The sequence below is a fragment of the Bos indicus genome, chromosome 24, assembly GCF_029378745.1.
Source record: "Bos indicus isolate NIAB-ARS_2022 breed Sahiwal x Tharparkar chromosome 24, NIAB-ARS_B.indTharparkar_mat_pri_1.0, whole genome shotgun sequence".
Lineage (NCBI taxonomy): Eukaryota > Metazoa > Chordata > Mammalia > Artiodactyla > Bovidae > Bos > Bos indicus.
In genome coordinates this window covers 53,808,446-53,831,840 of record NC_091783.1, presented here as the reverse complement: position 1 = coordinate 53,831,840, position 23,395 = coordinate 53,808,446, and the positions used below count along the sequence as shown (strand labels likewise).

Below are 23,395 nucleotides of genomic sequence, written 5' to 3'. Positions count from 1 at the left end.
CAGTTGTCTCATCACCATTTGTTGAAAAGACTCAGACACCCTCTTTCCTTTGGTCTGTTCCTAGGTAATCTACCAGTCATTGAGGACTTTACCTTATGTTTGCCTCTCCTCCTACAGGGGACAGAGATTTCACTATAAAACTCACCATGGGCTGAAACTGAGATCACATGTCTGCCACGCATAGCTTTTTTTCTCAAGATGAGGGAAGGAAGGATTTGGGTGTCTTTCTGAGGTCAAATTCACCCTTGGGAGGAGTGAGTGAGGGGCTAGAGAGAGTTCAAGGTTAGTTTTAGCTAGGGGAACTGACTTCACTTGGAGAAAAGTAATTGGGGATAGGAAATCAGTTTTTCGCCTTAAAATGTTGCAATACCTCTTCCTCCCTCCATTCAATTCGCTGTACCACTCCCCTGCCCCAAATCCTCCTGTGGCTCCCTGTTGTCTACAGCATTGCATCATGGTTTATTTGGTCAGCTCCTTTTTGTTGGGCACTGTATTAGTCAGATTTTTTGGAGAAATAGAGCCTGTTTTATTTTATACAGATACATAGAATTAGGTTTCCTATGAGTGATTGACTCACGTGAGTATGGAGTCTGAGAAGCTCCATGGCCTGTCAGCTGCAAGATGAAGGTCCAAGAAAGCCAGTGGTGTGGTCCCAGTCCAAGTCCAAAGGTCTCAGAATCAAGGCAGCCAATGGGGTCAACCCCGGTTTGAGTGCAGAAAAACAGTGTCCCAGCTCTAGTAGAGCCAAACAGGTTCTTCCTTTGTTCACCTTTTTGTTCTATTTAGTCTCTCAACAAACTGGATGAGATCCACCTTCACTGGGGAAGGCAAACGTGTATACTCAGTCTACTGATTTAAATGCTAATTTCGTCCACGAACATCCTCATAAACACACCCAGAAACAATATCAAGCCAGATATGTGGGCACTCTGATCCGGTAACGTTGACACATAAAATTAACCATGGTAGATAGGGTGGGGAGGGTGGTGGGAGGCGGGTTCAGGATGGGGGGGACACATGTATACTTACTGCTAATTCATGTTGATGTATGGCAAAACCCATCACAAAATTGTAATTATCCTCCAATTAAAATAGATAAATTAAGAAAATTTAACCACGATAGGCATTGGGTTGTTTCCAATTTTTAAGTGTTATCATTAACACTATTGGGCTTCCCTCATAGCTCAGCTGGTAAAGCATCTGCCTGCAGTGCCGGAGACCCGGGTTTGATCCCTGGGTCGGGAAGATCCCCTGGAGAAGGAAATGGCAAACCACTCCAGTGTTCTTGCCTAGAGAATCCCATGGACAGAGGAGCCCGGCAGGCTACAATCAGTGGGGTCGCAAGAGTTGGACACGACTGAGCGACTAAACCACCACCACCGTTAATGCCGCTACTGATTTGGGTAATGGTTTCCAAAACAGTTAAGTCGTCACATCCTTTACCAATGTAACCTTCTTACATGTTGGAACTGTGTCTGTCTCTTTCTGTCAACGATGTCACCGTTTGGCTAGAACAACAGTGCACTAATATGAGTGTGAAAAGAAAGTTCTAGTTTTCAGAAAAGCCAAATTTAATCTTTCTTCAAGTGAGTTGCTAAAAAAAGGAACAAACTTTCCAGTTGTGTGAAGTTGAATGTGGAGTGAATGTTAGATAATAAGGCATTATAGTTAATTTTGTTGTTTGTGATAAAGGCACAATGGTTATGTAAAGCAAATATCTTTATTGGTTTGAGATGCTCTAGAAGTTTGGGTAGCAAAACAAATGACTAGGATTGCTTTAAAATGTTTCAGAAAAAAATGTATATCAGTATTGGCAACATAGTGGTAATTATTGAGCCAAATAATAGGTACATGAATATTCATTATAACATTCTCTCAGTTTTTGTGTATGCTTACAAATTTTAATGAATGTTGAAACATAATCTTATTTAATACAACATGCTAAAGGATTGGAAAAATAATAAATATAGAAAAACATTGTCATCAGAATGCTTTCCAATTCCTTTAAATTATCATTTTTTAAGAAAAGAAACTGAAGTTAAAAATTACAGATGACTAATTATCCTCTGGGTTTAGTTTATATAAGAAAATTGAAGTGCAGTTCAGTCAGTGTATCCATATATGAAGGAATGAGCTTTATTTCTAAAAATAGGTAAAGAATGCATATTTATATATTTAAGAGGAAATTACATGTTTAAGAATGTATGGATTATTTTTGAAACATTTTCACATTAGCTAGCTTTCAAAAATAGCATTTTTCATTTTAGAATAATTATAGATACACTGAAAAGTTACAAAGATAATACAATATTCATGTCTACCCCTTACCAGTTTCCTTTACTATTATTAACTTCCATTAATATAATACATATGCCAAAACTAAGAAACTAGCCTTTCTTAGTTGATTTCTAAGCACATTTATATGGGCTCACATATATATGAACACATTGTGCTCAGATGCTCAGTCGTGTCTGACTCTTTGCGACCCCATGGACGGTAGCCCTGCCAGGCTCCTCTGACCATGGGATTTCCTAAGCAAGAATACTGGAGTGGGTTGCCATTTCCTTCTCCAGGGGAATCTTCCCAACCCAGGGATCGAACCCTCATCTCTCACTGCTCCTGCATTGGCAGGCAGATGCTAGCAGCACCTGGGAAACCCAACCTTACTATATTACTATTAACTAAACCCTAGACTTTTTTTTTCCATTTTCACCAGTATTTCCACTAATACTCCTTTCTGTTTCAGTATCTGTTTTCTCAAATATCAGTTTTCCCCAAGAAGATGGTTATACTGGAGTCTTCCTGCTGGAATCTTCCCAGTGGGCTGCCCCTGACATGTAGATGGGTGAGGGAAGGAGAAGAGATCCCTGAAGTGGATCTTCTAGGCTAGAATCTGTGCAAAGGGAGGCCCCAGGAGACCCAGGAAGAACTACAGATGTCCCCTGAGAGAGCTGGCGTTGAACAGAGGCCACGCCCAGAGACACATGGACAAGATACAGAGGGGACAGCACCACGTCGTGGGGCCATTACTGGGGAAACTTGCCTTTACTCTCTCTCCTTCTACATACACCCCAACCCACGGGACAAGGCCTAGGGAAGAGTGAGGGGGAGAGGGTGAGCACAGACCAAGGTCCCCCACGCTCAGCTGGTGGAGCCTCACATCCAGCCTGCAGAGCAGACAACTTGGGTTCTAACACGCGTCTACACTATAAAAATGAAAAGGGTGAGGTCTTTGAGGATCACCTTGAGACTGATACTGTGATCAGTCATCCAGGAAGGTAAAGGATAAGACTGACATCTTGGTAAGATTCACTGTCACCCCACGGAGTCCAACAGAGCATGATGAGGGCAGCTATAGGAGAAAAATCGGATAAGCACCGCCCTCCCCCGCTACAAACCAAGGCAAAACAAAAAAAACAAGCAGAGACTCTTCAGGATCTCGTTATTTACCCAGAACATCTATCATGGAGCCTGCTACATGTTGAACGTACAATAGATGTCATCTTTCTTTACCATTAGCATTATTAATTTGTTGAGTTTGGGTCTGTTGTCATTTTGTATGTGATTAACAAATCCAAATTTTTTCCTTCCAGCTTGCCTTTCGGTTATGTTTTCTATGCAAAGGAAAACAATGTAAAGGGGCTTATTTTTTTCTTGGATGGAGGGACATTCCTGGGATACTGTTTGAGAGGAGGGGGCTAAAGCAATCCCAGATGGTGTGTATTCTGGGAGACCTCAGCGTGGGGTTCCTCCCTACAGTGTAGAGTTCTTGGAAATTTCCCCGAGGACAGACAAACTCACAGCCTTATATTGCACCAAATCTGAAAAGTGGTAAAAATGAAGCCTGCTTCCCATTTTAAGTAGAATGCTTTAATGTAAGCCTACAACCTACTCCAGTATTCTTGCCTGGAGAATCCTATGGTCGGAGGAGACTGGTGGGCTACAGTCCATGGGGTTGCAAAGAGTCGGACACAACTGAGTGACATTAGTAGGCAGGTTCTTTACCACTGAGCTACCAGGGAAGCCCAAATAGGTTGTTAGACCTCTGTAACAAAGGGGATGAATATCTGATAGCTAAACAGAATAGGGGCTTCCCTGGTGGCTCAGATGGTAAAGAATCCACCTGCAATGTGGGAGACCTGGGTTCTATTCCTAGGTAGAGAAGATCCCCTGGAGAAGGAAATGGCAACCCATCCCAATATTCTTGTGTGGAGAATCCACATGGACAGAGGAGCTTGGCAGGCTACAGTCCATGGGGTCACAAAGAGTCCGACACAACTGAGTGACTAAGCACAGCACAAACAGAATAGAGGCAAAGAAAATGTTGGATTCTATTAATCCTTGCCAAGAGGGGCCCTTGATAGGGCTATATCCTCCCAGGATGGTCTTTGTCTCATTGCATTTACCAAGCTTCTTAAAATGTTAATAGTTTCTGGGAATACGACAAGAAACAAAACACAAAACACATAATTTGAGACAAAATGATTCTCAGAAAGATGTGAGCTAGAGTGTAAATCTTCATTGCCTGAGACAATGCTGAATTTAATTCCAGGGATTAAGGACAGGGGAATCGGTGTGCATCCATCCAGTGTGGTAAGCCTAAATTCTGGAAACCTCAGAAAAACATTTCAGAGCATCCTTTTCCTCTCTTATTAACCATCTATGTCTAGCAGCACATACATATGACCATTTATGGACTGCAAGTTCCTCATTCTGCTAGATGCTATGCTGCTGCTGCTGCTAAGTCACTTTAGTCGTGTCCGACTCTGTGCGATCCCATAGACAGCAGCCCACCAGGCTCCCCGGTCCCTGGGGTTCTCCAGGCAAGAACACTGGAGTGGGTTGCCATTTCCTTCAATGCATGAAAGTGAAAAGTGAAAGTGAAAGTGAAAGTCGGTCAGTCCTGTCCAACTCTTAGCGACCCCATGGACTGCAGCCTACCAGGCTACTCCATCCATGGGATTTTCCAGGCAAGAGTAGTGGAGTGGGGTGCCATTGCCTTCTCCGAGATGCTATGAGTAACACCTAAGAAAAGCACAGCATATGATCCTGACCCTCAAAAACCTTCTGGAAAGAAGACAAAGGATAAGTCAGAGCTGAATTTTTGGATATCAGTGATAAGAACCTATAGTAATTTAGAGACTCTCAGCACAGCAGGCAAGTCAGAGCAAGGTGGACAGACATATATATACTCAGCAGCAAGCTAGTGAACAGATGTGTATGAATGCAAGGGAAGAAGATGGACTTTCCAGGTGGCTCAGTGGTAAAGAATCTGCCTGCCCATGCAGGAGACCAGAGTTCGATCCCTGTGCCTGCTAGATCCCCTGGAGAAGGAAATGGCAACCCACTCCAGTATGTTTGCCTGTGAAATCCCTTGGACAGAGGAGCCGGGCAGGCTACCGTCCGTGGGGTCGCAAAGAGTTGGACGCGACTGACACAACAACAACAAATGGAGGAAGATATGTCAGTTCACTGGATACGTTCAGATAATGGAGGTTTCAGAAAAACTTGGTCTTGTGACGATAAGAAGGCGCTAGAGTAGACCCTTGAGCAGTTGGTATAGCTGTTGGGAAGGGAGAGAAACTGGCTGACTCATCCCCACCAGAATGTGTCTCTCTTCTGGGGGCTCTCCTCAAAATGCACATTCCCTCCTGCCATTCTCCGTCATTAACATCAGCTGAAATTACTCTCAACCATTCAATGAGTTCCTAGAGGACTCGCGTAGAGCTGTCCTCCAGCTCTGAATCAGGAGGCCTGGCTCTCGTGCCTGAGCTTTCTGGCTGTGGTTTTGCATTATTTCTTTCAAAAGTGGTCTTATCTGAGGCGCAGCCAGCCCTTCTCATGGCTCCTCTACCCCCGGATCCCTGTTATATCCACCAGAGCTTTAAGAATTTTGCCACAAACCACCCAAATGAGAGCTGGCATACATACAGGCCTACCACAGAGGAGGTGCTTAACAAGTCCTGGTTTTAGAACGTTGCTGTGTTCCTTAGAATCTTTGCTTTTTCCCCTCCTTTCCTCAGGTGGCTATTACAGGTCTGTTACGAGTTGTGGACTGACTTAGTGGCCACTGGTGGCATGTCATGAAGAGGCTGCATTCATTCTAGGGAAATCAGTGCCCATTTTGACAGGAGAGAGCTCAGTGATATGGAGTGTGTAAGGAACGTAAGGCAGTGTGAGCACTGATAAACAGGCTGAGGGGATGCAGGGATGTGTCTGGCTGGAGCTTGCAGGTGGCTTCCTGTACTTGTTCAGTCAGATTTGGTGTTGAATCCACTTTCAGCATTCGTTAGCTGCTGAACTTGGTCATATACTCAGGTTCTTGTGCCTCAGTTTCCCCATCCATAAAGTGGGGGGGGGGATACTAATACCTACTTTAGGGGGTCTATTATAAGAGCTAACCAGATAATGATTAAAAATGACAAATTAATATTTGATGCTGGAAATTATATGGTGGGTTTCTGTGGTACTATGATAGGACTATGGCTAAGAATTTAGGAATTTCCTGGTCCTGCCCAGCAGCTAGTTCTTTCTCTCAATGAGTTCCTAAGGGAGACAATTACAGCAAAGGACAGCAAAGTCCCATGGGGGCAAAGATGGTCTGTCACCTCTTGTATGGATATTTGGTACACACAGGGAGTGGATGAGACATTTTCTCACAGTGGATTCCCAAATCTCCAACAGGACGTTTCTCTTAAAGCTGGGTCACAGCGTGTGATTTGGATTCAAGGCCCTTGTTGGCTTTCAGTGTCGCCCCTTCCCCAGTCTCATCACTATATTTCACCAACCTAAATCAAGAGGAGGAAATGAGAAGGCCAAGACGGCTGACCTGCAAGAAGGTTCTGGTTCAGCATAACAGCCCCCGAACAGGGAGGGAAGATGAAACAGGAGAGAGTGGGTGGCGTATGTGGGGATGGACTTTTCCTGCAGAGTGGGTCCCCCATCTTCAACATGGACCAATTCGTTTGCATCGCTGGCTCTTGTGAGGAAGGTGGCTTCACTGTAGGAGCCACTTCTGTTTTCTTCAGGGCCCTGTGGGGTCAGATAGCCTTTGAAGGCTGCTTGTAAGGCAATGCGGTGGGCTCTGAGTGTGATGGGGCCTTTGTCAGATTTACTATTTAATCAGACTGCCTTGGATGACAGATTGCTGGTTTCGACATGGCTAGTGATACAGCACTGTTACAATGAGCTCATTTGTGAGCAAATCAAGGCTTAATAAGCCTTCTCCTGCTCTTGCTTATAAACTATAAAGAAGTATTCCTTTTTAATTACCAGTGGCTGTGTGGAAAGCTCTCCTTCAAGGTTCATTAAACGTTTTTTTTTTTTTTTTTGAGGAAAGGATAATGTTACAGGAGAAGGGTAATATTCTGATTTTTTTTTTTTTTTTTGGTGACACAGCACAGCATGCAAGATCTTATAAGTTCCCTGACCAGGGAATCGAACCCACGCCCCCTGCAGTAGAAGAGAGGAACCTTAACCATTAGACTGGCAGGGAAGCCCCAGTATTCTGTTTTTAAAGGAAATTTACTTTTACACTATAGTAGTTGAGCAAGATTCAACCAAAGGTGAACTGACCTCTGGGGTTGTGGGTTCTGTTGATTGACAGCTGCATGGCTTGGTGGGGAATCTCTGTTCTCTTTGGATGTTGGTTTATTCATCGGTAAAGTGGATGGTTTCCTAAAGGAAATCAGTCCTGAATGTTCATTGGAAGGACTGATGTTGAAGCTGAAACTCCAATACTTTGGTCACCTGATGTGAAGAACTGACTCATTTGAAAAGACCCTGATGCTGGGAAAGATTGAAGGCAGGAGGAGAAGGGGATCACAGAGGATGAGATGGTTGGATGGCATCACTGACTCGATGGACATGAGTTTGGGCAAACTCCAGGAGTTGGTGATGGACAGGGAAGCCTGGCGTGCTGCAATCCATGGGGTCGCAAAGAGTCGGACACGACTGAGTGACTGAACTGAACTGAACTGAAAGTGGATGGTGCCTGGTCCTGCCTATTGTTTCTGTTAGAACATACTGACTATGAACTGAATGTTTGGTGTCTGCCTCAAATTCACGTGTTGAATCCCCAAGCCCCGATGCAATATTTAGAGGTGGGATCTTTGGGAGGTAATTGGATTTTTATGAAGTCATGAAAGTGGTGTCCCATGGTGGGATTGTGTGCGTGCTAAGTCTTAGTGTCCAGTTCTTTGCAATCCTATGCACTGTAGCCTGCCAGGCTCGTCTGTCCATGGGGTTCTCCAGGCAAGAATGCTGGAGTGAATTACCACTTCCTGCTGCAGGGGATCTTCACCACCCAGGGATCCAACCCACATCGCTTACATCTGCTGCGTTGGCAGGCGGGTTCTTTACCACGAGCACCACCTGGTGTCCTTTATAAGAAGAGGAAGAGCCCAGGGCTCTGTCTGCCTGCCCACCTCCCGCCCACCCCACGGGGGGATGCAGCAGGAAGGCAGCCCGCCATCTGCAGACCTGAAGGAAGGTCTTCATCAGATTCCTGTATGATGGCACCCTGATCTCAGACTTCACAGCCTCCAAAGCTAGAAGGAATACAGCTGACCCTTGAACAACTTGGGAGTTAAAGGCACCGATCACCCGCACAGTCAAAAATCTATGTATAACTTTTGACTTTCCCAAACTTAATAGCCTACTGTTGACCAGAAGCCTTAAAAATAACACAGTCAGTGAACATATTTTGTGTGTTATATGTATACCTACATATATTTTATGCTTTCATGACATAGTTTTTTTATATTTCTCAACTTCATGGCTTAGCAAGTTTTTCAAGTTGTCACAAATCTCTACAAGTTTTTCCAAGATATTTATTGGTAAAAAATCCACAAAAATGTGGTCTCATACAGTTTAAACCTGTATGAGTGTTGTTCGAAGCTAAACTGTAAATGCTGGTTGTTTAGGCTACCCAGTCTATGGCATTTTGTTATAGTAGCTCGAATAAAGACAGTATTTGATAAAGGAATCAGAGAAGGCACAATAGTTACAGGTTAATTTGTTAGAAAAATTTGAAAAGTTTAATGCACTGGGCTTTCTCCTGTTCCAGGATGCCTGTTGTCTAAACCTGGTTCTGACACTTTTCAGCAGGGTGATTCTGAACAAGGCATTAAGATTCTTTCTCTGCAAGGGTCCATGAATTTACAAATACAATTTAAGCCCACTGCTTTATATTTTCTAGGTCTCAAAAAGCACACATGTATGCATGTTATTTTAAAGAATCTTATCTTGGGGTTCCCTGGTGGCTCAGTGGTAAAGAATCCTCCTGCCAACGCAGGAGACTTGGGTTCAATCCCTGATCGGGGAAGATCCCACAAGCTGCAGAACATCAAAGCCCCAGTGCCACGACTACTGAGCCTGTGCTCTAGGGCCTGCTCTCTGCAACAAGAGAAACCGCTGCAATGAGAAGCCTGTGCCCCACAACTAGAAAATAGCTCCTGCTTCCTGCAGCTAGAGAAGGCCTGCATGCAGAAGAGAAGATCCAGTGCAGCCATAAATAAGTTAATAAAATACACCTTTAACAAAGAACCTTATCTTTCAAGTTGCAAAGGTGATATATGCTCACCATGTGAAGCTCAAAAATTACAAGAGCATGGAAAATAAGACTTTCTCCATATTTTTAATCTAATAGCTTGATGTGTTACCCATGTTTCTCTACGCTTATGTAAGTCTCTTTCTCTGTGCATGCATGTGTGTAATTTTTACTTTAGTCTGATCAGGCTATGCTGTGCTGTGCTTAGTCACTCAGTCGTGTCTGACTCTTCGGGTCCATGGACTGTAGCCCACCAGGCTCTTCTCTCCATGGGATTCACCAGGTAAGAATACTGGAGAGGGTTGCCATGCGCTTTTCCAGGGGGTCTTCCCAACCCAGGAATCAAACTGGGGTCCCCTGCATTGCTGGCAGATTCTTTACCAGTTGAGCTACCAGGGAAGCCCCTGATCAGGCTACACTGTTTGCCTATTGCAACCATTTAAAAAAAAAAAAAAATTAGCAGCATTCCAAAGTTCCTTTATGTATCATTATATACCTATCATGCTTTATTTATCCCTTTTCATATCTGCATGAGGCTGTTGGAGGAGGCCACTGAGAGGGTTTAACCACAACCATCTGTTGACCCTGGAAATAGGAGGCTCCTTGCCCCTCCCTCTTCCGTGAAATATACACTCTGCCCAGGGTTTCCATCTTGGGAGCCACTTTCAAGTTCGCAGCCCAGAGAGAGCAGTGTGTTGTTAAGACTCTGAACTGCATTAGTGCCTGAACCCCACGGAGGCCTTTGTGGAAACCTGAGATTCTGGCAGGAGGCTATGAAGATCTACTGGACTGGCAGCCACCTAAAATCAAGCCTCGTAAGTAAATTCCTTTTCTTATCAAACCTGCCCCCCCACCTATCTGGAGTGATCCATCTCTTTCTTTGGTTTCTTTCTACCCTCTGTGTCCTGAGGACCAGTTTCAGAGTTTATCCAGGAAGCTCTTGTGGTTGCAGACCAACATGCATGCGTCAACTTAGATCATTTCACTAGTCACTTGTAAATGAGGATGTTATTTACTTATTTTATATTTCTTACAATTATGGAGATAATATATGCATATGATAATAACCATGAGTGTTGCAGAAAGATGTAAAATATAAAGCAAAACCTTTTTCCTGACCTATTACCGTTTTTTAAATGAAATTCCCTGTAAGTGACCCCTTTGAATAGGTTTCAGTTTTGTTCTTTTGCTGGTTACCACTGTAACTCTAACTTGTGTATTTCTGTGTATTGATTTATCAACTTTGGACAGTATCTGTTGAATGGTTATTATAAAAATAAACAGGTCTGAAATTCAGTGGCAAGGGGACAATGACAGGTTCTTAGATTATGGATTTGAATGTATCCAGATTTAATATCTGCTTATATTATAAAATTATTGATGTATTCCTTTAGAAATGATATTTTTGTTGTTTCGTCGCTCAGTCCTGTCTATCTCTGTGACTCTCTGGACTGTAGCCCACCAGGCTCCTCTATCCAGGGGATTTCCCAGTCAAGAATACTGGAGTGGGTTCCATTTCCTTCTCCAGGGGATCTTTCTGACCCAAAGATTAGAGCTGGGTCTCGCATGGGCAGGCAGGTTCTTTACCATGGAGGCACCAGGGAAGCCCTTAGAAATAATACTTTTCTTACTGGGATGACCCAGAGGGATGGTATGGGGAGGGAGGAGGGAGGAGGGTTCAGGATGGGGAACACATGTATACCTGTGGTGGATTCATTTTGATATTTGGCAAAACTAATACAATTATGTAAAGTTTAAAAATAAAATGAAATTAAAAAAAAAAAACAAAGGCTTTTAACACTGGCAGGATAGAAGGGTGGGGGTAATTTCAGTCTGCTATTTTTTTTTTTTTTATGAAACTGATTACCTGAGGGGAATTTGTGTAGCCTTGGTTTTATGCCTGTTTACAGTGATCTAGCCTAATCTTGGAATTATTGGAGTGCTTTCTGAAGGGAAGGGTCCACGTTTTAACAAGAGCATTGGAGAACACTAGATATGGAATCCACTGGCAGGTGGGAAACACAAGACAGATTCAGATGGATTTCAAATTTCTCAAGGTTCAGTTTGAGCAAAAGAGGCAGGAGGTGGGCTCAGGCGTACTGGCATCAGTGTGAGCTAGTTAATCAGTATCAGAGACAGCTGAAGCCAGTTTGGTTCTAGGGTGTGGGTGTCTTTTGACCTTGGTGGTTGGAAGGGTTTATAGTGCAGGCACTGATAGAAATCAAATTGGGAGTTTCCAATAGGATTTTCTATTGAAAAAAAACTGCTTGGGTTAGGCAACTAAAATGTTTCCTGCGTTAAAAAAATGTGCTTATGCTGAGTTTGGAATGGATAAAAAGTTAAAATGGGCTGCTGTCCTGAACTCAGTATTATTACAGAATATATTTAAAGATAACTCAAAGTATAAAGGCAGTGATAGATGGAAGAGACCGAGAGGAGCAGGTGGCAATCCTGTTTCAGAGGTGTCATTGATGAACATCACCCTTAGGGTCGTTCCGCCAGCCACGCATCACTTACTGGTGTTATTTGTTGCATCTGTGTGTGCATGTGAACTGTGCTGTTGTGACTGTAAATGAAAACACCTGGGAGCAGTTTAGTAAGACGCTAGAAAATCAGGTCTTGTTCATCTGCCGGCTAACTCAGTGCAGGTGTGCAGATGGTGTAGACTCTGGAGGTGGAAGGTACATATGGGCTCTGCCTTCTTGGTTCCCAGGCATGTGAAGATTCTCTACAGCTTTAAGGGACACTTGCATAGGATTTGGTGGTGGTGGTTTAGTCACTAAGTCGTGTCTGACTCTTGAGACCCCATGGACTACAGCCTGCCAGGCTCCTCTGTCCATGGAATTCTCCAGTCAAGAACACTGGAGTGGGCAGCCATTTCCTTCTCGGGATCTTCCAGACACAGGAATTGGACCCGAGTCTCCTGCACTGCAGGCAAATTCTGAACTACAAGGGAAGCCTAGGATTTGGTGGGATCAGTCCTAATGGTCCTTGGGCTCAGGACTCAGATATGGTGAAGCCTTGAAGGTGGCTGAACTTTTTGAGTAGTTCTGTTTGGATGACGTATCAGCCATCAGAACAGATTGGCAGCCTGTCTTTAGAATGAGGCACTCAGGTTAGTCCTTGAGGTCAGAAGGAGTATTAAAGGTAAAGCTGAAAAGGGAGATGGTGGTAGTCGTGGGGGTTAGCAGAGTGTATACCAGTGGTTCTCCAAGTGTGGTTACCAAACCAGCAGCATCAGGATCACCTGGGAACTTGTTAGAAATGCACATTTTCAGGCGTACTCCACACCTACCAAATCAGAGATTCTGGGAGCAGACCCGGCAACCTGGGTTTTAACACACTGTCCCAGTAATTCTGATCACTGAAGTTGGTGAACCACGGCTGTGGATTACCTATCTGCCTGTTAATTGGGGAGGGCTTCCCTGATAGCTCAGTTGGTAAAGAATCCGCCTGCAATGCAGGAGACCCCAGTTCGATTCCTGGGTTAGGAAGGTCTGCTGGAGAATGGACAGGCTACCCATTCCAGTATTCTTGGGCTTCCCTTGTGGCTCAGCTGGTAAAGAATCCGCCCGCAATGTGGGGGACCTGGGTTCGATCCCTGGGATCAGGAAGATCCCCTGGAGAAGGGAAAGGCTACCCACTCCAGTATTCTGGCCTGGAGAATTCCATGGACTGTATAGTCCATGGGGTCGCAAAGAGTCTGACACGACTGAGTGGCTTTCACTGTTAATTGGAGATTACTCCAGCAGTGTTGATAACAAATCTGAATCAAAAATCCTAGATAAAAATGGTCCTGATGAACCTATTGGCAGGGCAAGAGTAGAGATGCAGAGGATGAACTTGTGGACGCAGTGGGGGAAGGAGAGGATGGGATGAATTGAGAGGGTAGCATTGATGTATACACACTACCATGTGGAAAGCAGCCAGCTAGTGGAACCAGCTCAGCCTGGTGCTCTGTGATGACCTAGAGGTGGGAGTGGGGGTGTGGGAGGGCGGCTCGAGGAGGAGGGCTATGTGTGTGCTTACAGCTGCACTGTTGTCATGCAGCAGAAACTAACACAACATCGTAAAGCAATTATCTTCCAGTTAAAAAGTTCTAGCTAAATCAATTCTAAATTTCTTCTAAACGTCTGCTGTTGAAAACTTTATATTTTCCTCTGTTACATAAAAAATACTGAGACGTTTCTATACACTTGGCAATGTGCTTAGTATTTTAGCTGCATTATTTTCTTGACTTTTCCCATCCTCGCTATTAATGAAGTGTCATTTTTATTTCCATTTTACAGATGAAGAGACAGAAGGATTTAGAATCTCATTAAAGGTTTTGGAGCTGATAAGTGGCAGAGCTGAAATTTGAATCCAGGGAGTTTCACAAAATGAGCTTGGCTTTCTTAACTGCTAAGCTGTACTCTGCATATTCTTAATTTCCCATTACACTCTCCCCCGTGAAGGACTGTGGACCATGCATGATTGGTAATGTATATTGATTACTATTTTCCTGCTGTGGGTATGATGTAAAACTGGTATTCTGGCTGTTATTGCTAACTCATTGAATCTCTTTAGAGTCAACAATTTCTACGTACTTGTATGCAGTTGAACTCAGAATTTAATGCTAAGTGCACTTCGGAATACTATGTTTTAATCTTGCACTTGCTAAATTTATGCTTTTCTATTACACCTGTAAATCTTTCCTTGTCATAATATGAGTGATTTACAATTTTCCCCTCAAGGATTTCCTTGAGTTGTGTTGGTGCCTCCTATTTCATTTGAGGACAAGGGTGAAAATAATGAGACCAGGTGATTTTGAATCAGCTCCAGTGTTTCAGGGCAAGCATGTGATTATTCTTGGTTTTGCTTGTGGTAAGTTTTCTGTAATTGGAAATGTTAGATGATGCTATTTTGAATTCCAAGTGTGAAAATAGTGCTAGAGCATAAAAATCCTCTCTTTGGTGTGACAGAGTGAGTGGGTGTGGGTCAAAGAGACTTGGAACATAAATTTTAATTCAGAAGTGGTACCAGAGAGACAAGTTAATTTTCTAAATCAGCCTGGTGAGAATTGGAGCTCGGAAAATGCTTTCAAGGAAAAATGTCTTTTACTTTGCTAGAACAATCCTGAGGTGATGGGTTCAGCAGTATACTGGCCACCAAGGTTTAGTAATACTTCTGGAGCTGTGGTTGATGTGCCTGAAATCCTGAATATCACATCTTGCTGATTCTAAGAGAAGTCACTTTTTCACATTTTAATATTTATGAAATCAGAATGTACTCTGTGGTTGGTGACTATATGGTAAGATGTTAACATGGGGGTTTTAGCTGAGACTGGAATATAAATTATATTTACAAAGAAGATGGTAACAGAAGGAATCAAAACTTTTTATTTTAAAATTTTAATTGTGGCAAAATATACATAATATGAAATTTACCGTCCTAGTCTTTCTAGGGGTACTGCTACTGCTAAGGCACTTCAGTCGTGTCCAACTCTCTGTGACCCCATAGACGGCAGCCCACCAGGCTCCGCCGTCCCTGGGATTCTCCAGGCAAGAACACTGGAGTGGGTTGCCATTTCCTTCTCCAATGCATGAAAGTGAAAGGTCAAAGTGAAGTTGCTCAGTCATGTCCGACTCTTAGTGACTCCATGGACTGCAGCCCACCAGGCTCTTCTGTCCATGGGATTTTCCAGGCGAGAGTACTGGGGTGGGGTTCAGCATTCTTGAAGGTCATTGCCTTCTCCATCTAGGTGTACAGTTGGTAATAAATACTTTCATGTGGTTGTAGAGCATCGCCACCATCCATCTCCGGAACTTTTTCATCTTCCCAAGTTGAAGCTCTGTACCCTTTAAACAATACATCCTCCTCCTTCCCTCCGCTCAGTCCCTGGAAACCATCCTTCTATTTCTATGAATTTCTTTTCTAAGTACCTCATGCAAGTAGAATCATACGGTACTTGTCTTTTTGTGACTGGCTTATTTTATTTTGTGTAATGTTCTTAAGGTTCCGCTATGTTGTGGCACGTGTCAGAATTTCCTTCCTTGTCTAGGTTAATTAATACTTCCTTGGCTGTATACACCACATTTTAAAATCCATGTATCTGTTGATGGACACTTGGGTTGTATCCACCTTTTGGCTATTGTGAATCATACTGCTATGAACGTGGATGTATAAATATGTGTTTGGGAAATTGCGTTTGACTCTTTGGGGTTTAGTGGAAGTGGAATTCCTGGATCACATGGTAGTTTTGTTTTTAATTATTCAAGGAAGCATCCTACTCTGCCATAATAACTTCATTTTGTACTTCCGAATAACAGTGCACACGGATTTTAATTTTTCCACATCCTCGCCAGCACTTGTTATTTTCTGTTTTCTTTTTGTTTTTGTAGTAGACATCCTAATGGGTGTGAAGTGGAGGAACTATGACTCCTAATGACCTGACTCACATAGAGGGCATGATAAAAGGGTAGGGATTGAATATCAGACATGGCTTTCTGGGAGTATGTTGGTGGTGACGAGAACTGCTGATTTGATCCTATAAGGAGAACAAGTCTATCTAAAACCTTTGGAGAGGTATAAGTTGTGCTTAGTCTGTTTTCTGAAGTCTAAGGGGACCCTTAGGGGCTCTAAGTAGACCATCTAGAGACCTAACACATGTATTTGCCAGCTGCCCTTGCATAGTGGTAATATCTGCTCATGACAGTATTTCAGGCTGGAACTTTCCTGGTCTGTTCTTTCCTCACTTTAACTCTGGAGGAGTTGAAAACCACCAATAGCAAAGTTGTAGAGGGAGGTGGAAGGTTAGGCTGGAAAAGAAAAGAAGCAGCTGACAGCACTGCCTTGCTTGCTTCTCGTTGGCGACAAAGTATTTAGGATGCTTCGACTTTATATCAAGACCGAGTTTTGATCATGTTATGGGACTGAGTACTTGAATTACCAAATTGGAACTGCCTTTTCTCAAGTCAAGTGTTTGGACTTTAAAAAAAAAATTACTTTTAATTGGAGGATAATTGCTTTACAATGGTGTGTTGGTTTCTGCCATCCAGCAACATGAATCAGCCGTACGTATCCACATGTCCCCTCCCCCCACCCCATCCCACCCCTCTAGGCTGTCACAGAGCACCGGGTTGAGCTCTGTGTTATACAACTTCCCACTCGTTATCTATTTTACATACATAATGTATATGTTTCAGTTTCTCAATGTAATGACCCAGAAGAAACCAGAGAATTCATAGGGCCAACTTTCATTTTTGTCAAGGGCAGTACTGTCCTATGGAGCACATTTTAAGGGACAGAGAAAGATTAAGTTGCTTGATGATTCCATGGATTGGGCTTGTTCAGTGAAGTGGTTGAACACAGACATCATGTAGTGAGTTTCCCAACTGAACCTCTGTCTGTAACTAAAATGATGGTGAATTGTCGTTGGAAAATGAGAGGGTGGGAGAAGACTTTATCTGAGCCTTGTGAGGATGTTTAAAGAGAGAGACATTTCCAAAGTTATGGAGTTCAGCTGTGGTGAACTTTGGTGTCTGAACACGTGGTGTGTTTAGCCTTGGGATGGAGTGAACCCCTTTGAAGGGAGGCATCTGAGTAGAGGAAATGGGACAGTCCGTTATGGCTGAAGAAGCGATTGGAGAGGGTTCCTTCCCCTGGTCCCTCCATGACTGGGATTCTTTGCTTCTAAGATGTTTAGAGTTTGACCTTGTGGATGCCACCGTTTCTTAGCCACATGCTGGCAACTTCTCTGTCTCTTCCTTAGTCTCAAAAGTGCTACTGCTGCTGCTGCTGCTAAGTCGCTTCAGTCGTGTCTGACTCTCTGCAACCCCATAGATGGCAGCCCACCAGGCTCTGCCGTCCCTGGGATTCTCCAGGCAAGAACACTGGAGTGGGTTGCCATTTCCTTCTCCAATGAGTGAAAGTGAAGTCACTCAGTCGTGTCTGACTCTTCGAGACCCCATGGAGTGCAGCCTACCAGGCTCCTCTGTCCATGGGATTTTCCAGGCAAGAATACTGGAGTGGGTTGCCATTGCCTTCTCTGTAAAAGTGTTACTAGCTTGGGGTTTCTTTAGCATTGAGGCCTGGAGTGTAAGAAAATGCTTTGCCATTTATTCAAAACTCAGCAAACATAGCATTATGTGTGTTTGCCGTGTTAAAATAGCTAATGACAAAAAGTGTCTTTGTGTTTTGAAAATACTTTTGTTTCTGTTGTAATACAAGAACACCCCCAAATTGTTTTTGAATGAAATGTTCAAATTACTCATCCTCTGCTGGATAGTAGTTCATTGTGTCACAGTGGGAGAGAAGTTTATTTTAGGAAAACAGAGTTTGGCTACTCAGTTTTTACTTGGGGGGAAGTAATTTCTCCAAAACTCTACTTATCCTTAACCCTACTAAAACTGCATTCATACTGGCTCCATATTCTACTGCAGTTTTAATTGGATTTTGTCAGTTACTGGGAATAAATCAAATTGGCCTCAACAGCAAGAACATTTATTTTCTTTTAATAACAAAAAATCCAAAGCTAGGGTGGGCTTCAGAGGTTGTACTGCAGAGCCAGTTCTGCTTTTCTGCCCCTTTCCTGGGTTGGCTGCTTCCTCAGACTAGTGACACGAAGGCAGCAGAGTTTCCCCAGAACATATTGTGATGACGGTGCTAGAGAAAGAAGAGATTTTTGTCTCTTCATTAGAATTTTCTCTGAAGCATCTCCTCCTTTCCTCCACTTTACCTGATTGCTTCAGACATCTCATTGACTGGAATTAGGAATCTATCCTAAAACAACAGCGGGTCAAAGGGCCTGCTGGTTTTTTTTTTTAACTGTTCAACTCTGCCGTTGCAGTGTGAAATCAGCTGTAAACAATACATAAACGGGTGCGACTGTTCCAACAAAAAGTTATTTACGAAAGTAGGAAGCAGGCAGAGTCTGACCTGTGGTGTGTAATCTGCCCTGGCTATAGGCTTCCCAAAGATTGACCTTCTGATTGAAGTTTTAGTTTAAAAGTGGTTTTGAGAAGGACCACATGGGTTTCAAATGAGATTCAAGGATTTGTATTTTTTTCCCCTAAATCAGAAGTCCAAGTCATGGCCTTCACTTTGTTTACGAGATATGAAAACTACTTGTTCCCCAGTCAGTTGATCACAGCTGGTACATTTACAGTTTATTCACGGTTTACTTCATTGAACTGATCTCTCAAGCAGTCTAAGTAGCCTGCTCTTGCCAAGGTGTAACCTTGATGTAATTTAGACAGATAACCCCCCATGAGCCAATCTACCTGCAAGTTAGTCTACCTGCAATTTGCATTTCTCACTGAGCCTACTATGACAACATCTAATTAAATCACACTCTGAATGAGGGCACAGCTTGCCCTAGAAATAATTTAACCAAATAATTAGAAACTTTCTGAAATTGTTGCAAAAATTGATAATAACAGGAAGTCATTTGCAAATTGCCTAAGCCTGCATATTCTAGTAGACACAGGTCATCTATTTTTGGCTGGAAGTCACATGGTGGGTACGTGGCCTAAAGATGCAAGGAAAGGAAGTGATTTGTACTTAGGGAAACTGCATTTTTGATCCCCAGTATCTGTGAGTCTGTTAAAGACAAATACTGTATGTTTTCACTTAGAGGTGGAATCTAAAAAGCAAAGTGAATAAATGAAACAAAACAGAAACAGGGTCTTACCTGGCCATCCAGTGGTTAAGACTCGAGCTTCTGATGTAGAGGGCGCAGGTTCAATCCCTGGTCAGGGAACTAAGATTCCCACATGCCCTGTGGCCACAATACCAGAACATAAAACAGAAGCAATATTGTAACAAATTCAATAAAGACTTTGAGAAGAATGATCCACATAAAAAAAAAAAAAGAAACAACTAAAATGAAAAAAATAAACAACCAGACTCATAGATACAGTGAACGAACTAGTGGTTGCAAGGGGAAGGGGTGAATGGAATAGGTAGAGGGGATTAAGAGATACAGACTTTCAGTTATAAATAAGTCATGGCCAGGTAATGCACAGCCCAGGGAAAATAATTGGTGATATTGTAGTATCTTTATATTGTTCATGATGTATAAAGATATTGAATCACTGTGTTGTACACTTGAAACTAATATTATAAGTCATTTGTACTTAAATCCTTTTAGAAGTAAGGGCAAAATCTCTTTTCCATTTCTTGGAGCAGTCACTGAGGTTGTGCATAATCGTTTTGATCAAACAGTTTCAACTTGTCAGATGTAAACACACAATGACGTTACTTTTCCAATATCAGATTGTGTCAGTCAGGCTACTCTTTCCTGCTGCAAAGCCGACATCCTTAATGACAGTTTGGGCTGAGTCTCTTAATATTTCAGTTTCTTTTGGACATGAACGTAGTCTCATTCCTGTTCTTCAATTTTTTCCTGTTCTTTTTAAAACCTCAATCACCTCATTTCAGGGCTTCCCCACTTTCTCTTTTGCCTCCGAACCCTGCAAATTCTGGAAACTGGGACTATATAGTCTGCCCTCTCGCGAGCCCCTCTCCCTTGCTGTTCCCTCTGGCGCCTGAGTGTCGAGCGCTGGTTCTCTCGCATAACTGCTGGTGGAGAACTGGCCGTCTTCAATGTGGTGTTTGAAGTTGCTGCTCTACTCTGTGAACAGTTTCATATTGAAGGCGGCAAGGTCGTGTCCCCTATCCGTTGGGTGGCCCCATCTCAGCTCTGCCCAGCTCTCAAATGCCTCGGAGGGTGAGTATCACAAGCTGGTTCTTTCAGGGCTCACCCTTTGCATCTGAAAACTCTTCAAGGCAATCTCCCCCTGGTAAAGCCCTGTACTGTGAGAGATCTCCTGAACCTTAACCTCCTCCTTCCCAGCTCCCAGTCCCCATGGGGGGCACCCACCTTGCAGCCTGTTGCTGCTGGCTTCCTCTTGCCCAGCAGGGCGGGCCTGCTTCACGAACGTGTGACCAGGGCAGTTGTACTAAATAGCCCCACCATTGGAGCGTAAGGCCCGAGAGGGTGCCATTTTGAAATTCTTAATCATTTTATCTTTATGTTTTGGAAATGAAGTCAGGCTAGTGGAGCGTGTGTCAGGGGGCTTAGCACCTTGGCCCCTGCACAGACCTGCTGCTTGCTGCCTCCCTGCTTCTTCTGGAGGCCTCTTCCCCACTGCTTCATGCCTCGGGCCTGCCTGGCCTTCCCGTCTCCATCTTTCTCTTAGCACATGTGCTGCATGTGTGGCCTGTGTGGGGGACTCGGGTGTGGGAGGCTTGGAGTGGTGTGTACCCTGCTGTGTCTTGGGGTGAAACAAGGGTGGGATATATTCCAGAATGTTCTGGAGGCACTCAGTGGGCCTCTTGCCCTTCCCTGGTAAGTACCAATCTCAGCCTGGCAGGAAGGTTACAGTGCCTCGGGGCTCACCCTGAGTCAGGCTGGGCCTGTGGAGAGGGTTTTTTCCTGCTCCTGGCCAGGGCCTCACATTTCACTTTTCACTGGGCTCCCCAGTTAGCTAGCTAGAGCTGTTAGTAGGCGGTTCCCTGGGCTAGCCAGACAGCTTAAGCCGCGTCACATACAGCTGGGCACGCTCCTTGTTACTACAGATGGTGGGACAAAGGCATCCCCCGGCCCTCCCTTTCCTGGCTTCTGTTCTGCTCAGTGACTCACCAGCTTCCAGATAACCAGCAGCCCTAACTCTACCGTGGGGGGTTTAGAAGACCCCTCCCCCACCCACAATCTTGTAAGAGGGTCTGGGAAACTTTCGAGAGCCTGCTCACCTTCCTAGGAGGGGGTGGATGGCCCTCCACGATGAAGTGCTTCCAAGGCCATCTCCTCCTTCCAAGTCCACTTGCCTTTCTCAATGGCAGGTGCTGGGAAGCCCCATTAGCCTTTTTGGATTCCAAGGGAACCCAGGCCTCACCTTAGACTTGGGCCTTCTTCTCTCTTTTTCTCTCTTGTTACTCGAACAAGCGTCCCCTGGCTCCAGACACGCGCCAGTGTCCTCAGAGGCCGCAGGGGGTCCTGTGGGTTGAGCGCCGCGCCGCGCAGCTGGCCCTTCAGAGTCTGCACGGCAGACGCCGGCGACGTCGGGCTGACTTCCGGGACTCGGTGGCTCCGCGGCTGTTTGCCGGCTGCAGCTTCCGTTCGGCTTGTTGACGGGAACCTTGACCCCAGCAGCAGAGATTAAAATGAAGCAATTTTGGTCTGAAGAGAAGGAAACAAGCAAGTGGAAGCCCACTGGGGAAATGTCGTGTTCGCTGCTTCCAAAGGAAAAATGGACAGGGATGTGTGTTGATACATGTTCCTGTTTTGGACGCCTTCCTCAGGGGACATGTGGAGAGGCGTAGGCTTTGGGGACACTGACTCTTCTGTCTTCAGTCGGACTGAAGGAAGGACTGACGAGGACTGAAGGAAATCCACAAGATGAGGCTGTTCCCCAGGACAGGTTGTGATGATGAATTGACAGTAGGTTGTGTATTACAGGGCTTCCCTGGTGGCTCAGAGGGTAAAGAATCTGCCTGCCACATAGGACATCTGGGCTTCATCCCTGGGTCAGGGAGATCCCCTGGAGAAGGAACAGGCAACCCACTCCAGTACTCTTGCCTGGAGAATCCCATGGACAGAGGAACCGGGTGGGCTACAGTCCATGGGGTCGCAGAGAGTCAGACAGGACTGAGCGACTGACATTTTCACTTCGCTTTGTGTGTGTTCTTATTAAGCCCACCTCCGTCACAGTACAGTCAGCGTGTTTTGTTGGTGTATGTGGCAAATAAACATCATGACCCTGTGCTTTTCTTGGTGCCTGAAGGGTTCACTGATGTATGATGTAAACCTCCCAAGTACCATAATCCCACCCCAGACTCAAGGGATGATAGTAATATAATAGTAGTAACTAAAATTCACCCACTGCTGAATACCCTGCATTGTCCTGAATATCTTCAATAGTAACTCGCTTAATTCTCACAGCACCCTTAGAGGATCAGTATTGCTATTATCCCAGTGGTACAGATGAGGGGGCTGTAGCAGAGAAAAGTAACAATGAATAAGTGGCCAGAGCCGGGATTTGGGAGTAGGCTGTCCTGCTTCCTTGGTGGCTCAGCTGGTAAAGAATCCACTTGCAATGCAGGAGACCCTGGTTTCATTGCTGGGTGAGTAGATCCCCTGGAGAAGGGATAGACTACCCATTCCAGTATTCTTGGGCTTCCCTGGTGGCTCAGCTGGTTAAGAATTCGCCTGCAATGTGGGAGACGTGGGTTTGATCCCTGGGTTGGGAAGATCTCCTGAAGAAGGGAAATGCTACCCACTCCAGCATCCTGGCCTGGAGAACTCCATGGACTGTATAGTCCATGGGGTCGCAAGGAGTTGGACATGTGGAGTCGCAAGGAGTGAGTGACTTTCACTGTCTTGCTTCAGTAACAGGCTAGGACTGGCCCTTGTGCTCTTGGGGCCACTCTGTACTTGATGGTGTGTTTTAGGATTAGTCCTCAGGACTGTGTGCTGCTTCTCTCCTTTTGCTAATCCATTCTCTATCCTGTGCCAACTCAAAGAGGCTTGCCTTCTCTGGATTGCATCCTGAGCTTCCTGGCTTTCGGTTTCCATTCGGGTTTGGCCATCAGAATGCCCCAGGCGAGAAGAGGCCAGCCTTTATTGGCTGTGGCCCCCTTTTCTCCGCACCCTTGCGGGGTGGCCCCAGCTCTTCAGGTCTGGTGACACCACTGTCTCCTCCTTTATTCAGGCAGAGGAGGATCAAAGCTTCCAGCCTGTGCAGTCCATGTGCCTCACCATCACAGGGAGGTTCTTTGCGCCCTGCCTGCACCTTTGTAAAAGACCCTTCATTAAAATTTAACACTTTGAATTTGTTGTCTCTTCCTGCAGGAATTCTAACACAG

General features: G+C 44.5%; 1 long non-coding RNA gene across 4 annotated transcripts in view; it reads right to left on the bottom strand.

Annotated features, from left to right (window-relative positions):
- The window catches only part of LOC139179488 (uncharacterized), a 42,946-nt gene extending 21,335 nt beyond the window's left edge, over nucleotides 1–21,611 (bottom strand). For 2 of the 4 annotated variants that reach the window (XR_011563853.1, XR_011563851.1), the window contains exons 1-3: nucleotides 21,284–21,611; nucleotides 19,221–19,307; nucleotides 578–818 (exon numbers count right to left, since the gene is read on the bottom strand). This is a non-coding gene — a long non-coding RNA (uncharacterized lncRNA). The remainder of the gene's footprint in view (nucleotides 1–577; nucleotides 819–19,220; nucleotides 19,308–21,283) is intronic. The other 2 variants (XR_011563854.1, XR_011563852.1) reach the window with 1 other exon arrangement.
- Nucleotides 21,612–23,395: the final 1,784 nt, after the last annotated feature.